This window comes from Dromiciops gliroides, chromosome 3 (assembly GCF_019393635.1).
Source record: "Dromiciops gliroides isolate mDroGli1 chromosome 3, mDroGli1.pri, whole genome shotgun sequence".
Lineage (NCBI taxonomy): Eukaryota > Metazoa > Chordata > Mammalia > Microbiotheria > Microbiotheriidae > Dromiciops > Dromiciops gliroides.
Window position 1 is genome coordinate 585739531 of NC_057863.1, and position 6570 is coordinate 585746100.

Here is a 6570-nt window from a genome sequence, read left to right on the forward strand (position 1 = left end):
TCTCTAATAGATTTAGCTAAGGACAGAAGGGGAAAAAAACCTATATATAAATATATATATGTGTGTGTGTGTGTGTGCGTGTGTGTATACATACATACATATATGTACACATACATACCCCATTAATCTTTTAATTGCCTATTTTTGAGAGATAGCTAATAATAATTAGGAGACACAGTGGATAAAGCATGGGACCTGGAGTTAGAACGTCCTGAATTCAAATCCAGATAGTTACTACTTGTGTGACCCTGGACAAATCACTTAACCTCTCTGCCTCAGTTTCCTCATCTATAGAATTTGAATAACAATAGCACCTACCTCCCGGGTTAGCTGTGAGGATCAAATGGGATTAAACTTTTAAAGCATATTACAAACCTTAAAGAACTCCGCAAATACTATCTGTTATTATAATTGGGGGCGATGAACATATTCTTCAGTGAATATTTGTGGAATTAATGGCTATTTGAAGGGCTGTCATAGAATAGGAACTGACTTGTACCTCAGAGGACAAAACTTGGAGCAGTGGGTATCAGTTGTAGAGTTACTGATTTTGCTTAAATATAAGAACAATACACCTGTTCAAAAATGAATTGGGAAATAATGAGTGCCCCATTACTGAAAGTGTTGAAGTAGAATTGCAGGAATTTCTCTACTAATGACCTCAGAGGTCCAATTACTGCAGAACCATTGATAGATTTTTCAAGTGGGGAGTGACAAAGCTATAGAGTAAGAGGGACCATGCCTGGGGTGACTCAGAAGGAATTCTGTGACCTGACTTGTGTTTGGATGATCAGAGCTGTGTTTTAGCAGTGTATATGCAGGATGGATCAGATGGTAAGAAGCCAGATTAGAATGATCACTTCCTTCCCTGACCTACAACAATAACTGTCTATATTACATGTACAAGCCGCAATGGAAGTAACTGGGAGAGGAGAGGTGAGGATCCTTCTATCTAAGGAGCACCACTGAACATCATAGGGCAAAAACGAACACCAGGATGAGGCAGACTCAGATACCAATCCTACAACCCCCTCTACCAGAGTACCAGGCCTGGTAGGGACTTGCCAGATTGGGTGGGCCAGGGGAGGGAAATAGGCAGGAAGCCAAGGCCAGGAGGAAGGGAAGCTACAAAAGTCCAGAAACAGGGAGGGGCCAGGCGTGGGGTTCTAGTAAAAAAGCAGATTCTGTCGGAGATGCAAGGGTCCTGGAGCCCCTTCCCTTCAGCCTAAAAGGAATCTTCGGGGAGAGGGGGAGGGGACAGCCCCCTAAAGAATACAGAGAGCCATCTGGTCAAGTCTGCCTCCCAACAAGCTTCCCTCAGAGCCACCTCAGGCACGGGCCAAGAGGTGGGCCCAGATTTCCGACCTTCGGTAGGCAGAGCTGCAAAAAACCTAGCTCCTCTCCTATCCCACCTGCTACCCCCTCCTGGCGTCCAGTCCTTTGGACTCTCGAACTGGAAGATGCATTCAGCTTGCTTCCTTGCCGTGGTGAGGGGGGTGGGAAGGAGGTGAGAAAGGAGGTCCTGATGGGCAAATGTCAGTGAGGGTTGGGCTAGCAGGAAAGGAGGGGGGCTGAAAGGGATGGGCGTGCCAGGCAGTGGCACTATGCCCTGAAGCAATCCCATACCAGCTGTGCCCTAGGGACATGGAGGCCCTTCAGCATCAACACCACCCCACCCCACGCTCCAGAGTCTGAGACGCAGGAGCCCAAACATACATGCGTACATATCTACACCCGCAAACAGGCATGCATACTGTCACACAGAGTCAGCCACACAATTAAACTCGCACGCACACAAACACACCCTGCGAGACAGCCCAGCCGCCCACCCTCACCCGCCGCACTCACCCCAGGCTGAGGAAAGCTGGGAGGGGCCGGGAGCCAGGCTCTCCGCCTTGCTTTCTGTGCGGCCCGGCCGGGCTCAGGCTCACGTGGTGCCAAGCAGCGCTGTCCCCGCTGTCCCCGGGGCCGTCACTGCACCAGGCTGACCGAACGGCGCCGCGCCGCACCCACGTCCCAGTCCCAGCGCCCGCCCGCCGGGCCCGGGCTGCACACGGCCGGGAAGGCGGGAGAAAGGGGCGGGGAGAAAGGGAAAGAGAGGGAGTGGCTGCCGATGGGCTCTTACACTCCAGGCCCCGCCCCCCAAGGACCTCTCGGCTCCCCACCACCCTACCCTACCCCACCCCACCCTGACCCGCCCAGGGCTCCAGGGTCCGGCTCCACCCACGTTTTAGCCACCCCAGATCGCGGGGGAAGAATAGGGGGGTGGGGCAGGGAGGAGAAGAAAAGAGGTGGGGCTGCCCGTTGGTTCTCCAGCCCCACCCACCCTCCATCTCCACCGCACCAAGGCCCCCCCAGCCCCACTTGCCCCGCCCCTCACCAAAGGGGAGGGGGATCAAGCTCCGCCCACAGCTCCACAGAGCCCAGCCCCGCCACACTACCCCAGTCCCCGGATCCATACACACTGTACTAGGATCCACTACCCTATTACTTGGCTCATCCCAGGGCCTGCTTCTCAATCTCATACCTCTGCTCCTTCCTGAGCTCATAAATACCCTCCTACAGTGTCCCTCTCCTCCCAACCCCCATCTCCGTCTGGCCCCAAATTGGCTCAGCCCACTCTGGCCCAAGCTCCCTCCTCCCAAAACTCGACGCACACCCGCTATCCTTCCTCCAAGCCTACCCCCATTTGGCCAGGGCTCCGCCCCACCTAAGGCCTATTACCCTATGCCGAGCTCTGGCTCTGGCTCATTTACCCCTCCTCCTGAGTAAACTCTTTCCCCCACCCTCATCCTAGGTACCATCTAGTCCCACGGCCTCGCCTCTAAATCCCAGCTCTCGACCCAGCCTATAGGCAAAGCTGCCCTCTCTAACCCTCTCGCCTAGACCTACCTGCCCATTGTCTGAACCAACCACCCTGTACAGACGTGGCATAACTAATCCAACCAGCCATGGCCTGCTCTCCCTTCCCCACCCTCCCTCCACAGGGCAGATCCCGAGATCCATCAGTGCCTCTTCTATTGTCTCCACCTCCCGATCTAGTCATCCCCTCCCCCCACTGAAATCTCTAATGCCCCCCATAACACTCTATTGTCCCTTCTCAAATACACGGAGCTCCCACTGAATCATCTATTGTCTCCACAATACAAATACTTCCCGATGAATCGTTTATTATTTTCACACACAGATTTTCCCCCTCTCAAAACCTCCCCCTCCCCACGTAGATCACCTTCACTACCTCTACACATAGGGGAGTATTCTGGGGGTAACTCTTTATTCTCTCCCCCACATATAACCCTCACCAATTGAATCCTTCTCTATTGTCCACATGCTTACCTCCTCCCACTGCTCCACCTTACACAGCCGACCCGGGTCCCTCTCTATAGCTCTTTATTGCTCCCTCGAGTCCCCTTTCCCTCTTTCCCCCCAAACCCCCACCAGAAACATTAGACAGATGCTTATGTAGAGACAATCTAGTACAGAACTAGCCTCAGAGTTGAGGATCTGGGTTCGAGTTCAGCCTCAGAGACTTAATCTGAGTTCCGCTGCCCCCCACCCTCACCCAACTCTGGGAAGATCTGTATTGGTACAAGGGGTCTCCCTTCACCAGGAGTGCCCTAAACCAATAACATTACTAGTCCAGTCCAAACCAAGACCACATAGATGTCTTGTCCAGAGACAGTTAATGGTGTCCCCACAGAATTCTCTCCCCATTATAATCTACCTCCACAAAGAGCCTCTGTAATTGTACATCCTCTTTGCCCTCCCCATAAAGCAATGACTCCCTACACACAGACCCCCTCCAATTTCCCTTATACCATCCCCACACCCAGACTTCCTCACCTTCTCTAAAATAGACTTCATACATTCCTCCATAAGGGGCGTTCTATGAATCCCAAACACGAACTCATCTCTGTCTTCCCACACATAAACATTACCACTGACCTTCTCCCCCAGACACCCTTGTTTCATAAATTTAAGAGCTGAGACCTCCAAGTTCATCTAGTCTATATTCATTGTTTTGAAATGAGGAAAGTGAAGGTACATCGTGACTTGTTTGCAAGTAACAGAACAGACTTGAACCCAAGTCCTCTGTCCCCAAAGCTGATATCCCTTTTAACCCCCTTTCAAACGATTCCCACACAGAGAATCTGCAACTGTTCACCCTGTAGGGTACCAGACCCTCTATAAATTCACCAACTGCCACTTGGGGTAGAGTGAACTGCACTATCTACACTCAATCTCTACTATCCCCGCCCCATACATACATACACATACAGAGATTTCAACCCTACTTCAATTACAGTATCCAATCCATTGGTGAGGTTTGTGGATTCTTCCTCAACAATTTCCCTGTCCACTTTTCTCCATTCAGCCATCACCCTAGTTCAAGCAAGAATTTCTCTCCTCTCACCTAGTCTATGGAAATAATTCCTAATAGGCCTCCTGCATCCAGTCTTTCCCTTTTTCACTACTTCCTTCACACCGCTGCCAAAATGATATGCCTAAAGCATTTGGCCATGTCACATCTCTCTCCAAAAATATCATCAATGGCACCCCATTGCCTCTAGAATATAATACAAACTCTTCAGCCTGACACTTTCCACAATGTAGCTCTCATTTAAATTTTCATTTCTTTTCTATTATGGTCCTCTGTTTGACTCATACTGATCTGCCAGCTATTTCTCTTACAAGAAATTCCATTTCCTACTTTGGTGCATGCTACTACATAGGCTGTAGGTATGCCCTTCTTAAATTCACAACTTATGTGCTACTTTCTAAAGGAGGTCTTTCTTGACAATGCCCCCCCCCCACACACACACATACCTTTGTACTCTCTACTTCTTGAAATTTCTTTTAATCTATAATAATAATCAGTTTATTTTAAGCCTAGGGAACAATAAGAGACCAATATCACTAGATCATAAAATATGCTTATGTGGGTAAAGTGTAGGAAACGTAGGAAGAAACCAGTTTATAAAGGACTTTAAAAGTCAAACAGACTATCTCATACACTGGATCTACACTGTTCCCCTACCAACTTTCTTCTATCCTCTTTAGACCCATCACTGGGCCCCTCTACACACCTACAGTGTGCCCTCAAAAGTCCTCATGAGCCAAGTCTTCCCACACACAACCTTCCATTGTTTCCCACACAGATCTCCTCATTCATACTGACCCTATCTACTCCAAACAGCTCTCACTATTCTCCAATACTGAACTCCCACAAGTCAACTCTACATTTTCTCTCCTGTAGAGATTACTACCGCCACCACCATCTCTCCACAATTCTCCCCTCCACTGTTTCCACACACCAATGCCTCCCTCCCCATATTAGGTGCTTAAGAAATTATTATGAAATTTAATTCATTGTACACCTTTAGAGGCAGCAGTGGTACAATGGAAACAGCATTACACCTGGAAGCAAAAGAGTCCTGGGTTCCAATCTTACCTCTGATACTACCTGTCATATGACCATGGAGAAGTCAGAGGCCTTAGGCTATACGGCTTTGGCCATTTAGCCTCTCTGGGGCAGTTTCCTCTTCTGTAAACTGAGAGGGGTTAGATTAGATAACATTAGAATATCCCTTTCAGTTCTAATTCTATGATGTCCTCAAGTCAAATATTTAACCTCTATAAGCTTTAGTTTCTAATTCTATAAAATGGGGGTATTCATACTTACAATATTTACTTCATAGCACTGCTTTGAGGTTCAATTGAGGTAATGTATATAAAGTGTTTTTCAAACCTTAAAGTACATATACATGCCCTAGGAATAGCAGCCTCTTCCTAGACCACTAGGATAGCCACCACAGCCATCATTCAGAGGGAGCAACACCCACTGAGAAGAGACCGGCCATTCCTACCACACTAATACCACCATCTGGGCAGCAAGTCAGCCTAAATGAAACACCAAAGTATCCTGAGAAGAGACAAGGGACAAGATATGTCAGATAGGGCAAATAGCCACCAACTCTTGAACCATGAACTCCCTCAGACTCTGCTGCTGGCACCTCAGAACTCTGAGCCTGAGAGACCCAGGAGTAGATTTTCTCCCTCCCCTCCCCCCAAATCTTAGACCCAGTTTCTAGCCTGACCCCCCCACCCCCAGCCATCATCCAGAGGGAAAAACCTTGTGGTGAGTCCCACCATCCAACACCAAAAGTTGACCAACTGCCAGGATGGTTGACTAATTTTTCCGACCGGCCTCCTAACCCTACTTCCAGTTCCATGGCCATAGCCATCATCCAGGGAAACAAACCTTGTGGGGACCAGACTTGACTAGCAATTGGCTTCTGCTTCATCAGCAGTCACAGATACTAAAGGCCCTTTAAAGAAATTCTCTACATTAAGGTATGGGGGTTTTTTTGGTGGTGGTGATGATTGTTTTTCAGGGCAATGAGGGTTAAGTGACTTGCCCAGGGTCACACAGCTAGTAAGTGTCAAGTGTCTCAGGTCAGATTTGAACTCAGGTCCTCCTGAATTCAGGGCAGGTGCTTTATCCACTGCACCACCTAGCTGCCCCTACATTAAGTTTTTAGCACTGTCAAAGGCCCAATATCAGAAATG

The 6570-nt window shown here is 48.8% G+C and overlaps 1 protein-coding gene across 3 annotated transcripts in view; it reads right to left on the bottom strand.

Annotated features, from left to right (window-relative positions):
* TRIM3 (tripartite motif containing 3) overlaps positions 1 to 2961 on the bottom strand; it is a 34893-nt gene extending 31932 nt beyond the window's left edge. Inside the window, exons 1-2 of one of the 3 annotated variants that reach the window (XM_043994691.1) lie at positions 2893 to 2961; positions 1849 to 2047 (exon numbers count right to left, since the gene is read on the bottom strand). The gene's annotated coding sequence lies outside the window, so the exon portion shown is untranslated. Of the gene's footprint in view, positions 1 to 1848; positions 2048 to 2527; positions 2544 to 2892 lie in introns of those variants that run through there. The other 2 variants (XM_043994689.1, XM_043994690.1) reach the window with 2 other exon arrangements.
* Positions 2962 to 6570: the final 3609 nt, after the last annotated feature.